Raw genomic sequence first — 1,288 nt, 5'->3', positions numbered from 1 at the left:
CGGAAGCTGCTTCATTTCATTTTTAGTAATCTTGTTTTTTGATGGGGGAATCGCTTAAAGCATATAGGTAAGGATGTGAATACACTGCTTAAAAAAAAAAAAAACAAAAAAAACCCCAACTGGCACATATAAGAGCAAAACTTGCATTCAGTGAAGAGGATAAGATTGCTATTCTTGATGCAGACACAAGATTTCTACTTGTGGAGTCCTTCCACCTGGGTGATACGTTGAATTGCAGTTATATGTGATAGAAGGGAGAAAGTCAGTTGTGGCTGGAAATTTGTACAGAAAAGTGGGTCCTGTGTCTACCTTCTGTATTCAAAAAGAAGGATCTATTGCTATTACCTGAAATCAAAGGTAGCAAGCAGTTGCTTTAAGTTCTGTTATTTCAGAATATTGGAAACTCTTTATATTTTAGAGAAGAGCCCATGCGTCCTTAATTGTTTCCATCAGTTCAGCTTTTCCATCGTGGTGAAATTTTAAATAAGAGAAATGTAAGAAATACTGTCTGTGCTTGGGTACAAGTCTGTAAGAGCCTATAGATGCTCAGAAGCTGTCTGGACACGGTCCTGGGCACCTGGCTCCAGGTGGCCCTGCTTGAGCAGGGGGGTTCGACAAGATGACTTCCAGAGGTCCCTTCCAACCACAACGATTCTGTGGTTCTTTGAAGGGGATGTGAACTTACAAAGTTGTGGTAAACATGCCTAGTCCACATGCCGCTGTCTCTCGGGAATTCAGAGACACCTGAATATTCTAGGATTCTAGAAAAACCCATGACTTGCAAATATTGGCAGCCCCCTGAAAGCCACTTCACTCCTTGCTAACCATTGGATGCTGCTTTGAGTTTGCTACTTTTCCTTGGATTCCTAAGTAGGTAGGCTTTTCCAGATTGTTTGTTATTCTGTCTGTTTTCTTTGTATTTGATACGTTATTTTACTACAGTGAGAAATGGATGAGCTTGGTAAAATGTGAGGGCTATTAGAACAGGTGTTTTAATAGGCCAAGTGAAGTCTGCAGCTGTTACAGTAATAAACGTAAAAGATGATTGAAAACTAAGGAGGAAGAAAGGATGTATTCTGTTCCTCCTGAGGACTAGGAATCGAGGTTTTGCAGTGGTGGTGGGAAAGTGCAGTGGTTTTTTTTGTAGTACCATTACTATACCTGTGCAGTAGATAGATACCAAGATTTTAAAATCTCACGAATCTTAAAAACAGGGTTTGTTTTTTGGATGTATGACATAGCTATGAACTTCAGAGTGTCATACTTGGCAGCTGTAGACTATGGCTTG

Source organism: Nipponia nippon, unplaced genomic scaffold (genome assembly GCF_047370975.1).
Source record: "Nipponia nippon isolate SJK-2023a ecotype South Korea unplaced genomic scaffold, ASM4737097v1 scaffold_2, whole genome shotgun sequence".
NCBI lineage: Eukaryota > Metazoa > Chordata > Aves > Pelecaniformes > Threskiornithidae > Nipponia > Nipponia nippon.
The sequence above is the reverse complement of the archived record's forward strand: the minus strand, read 5'-3'. Positions refer to the sequence as shown.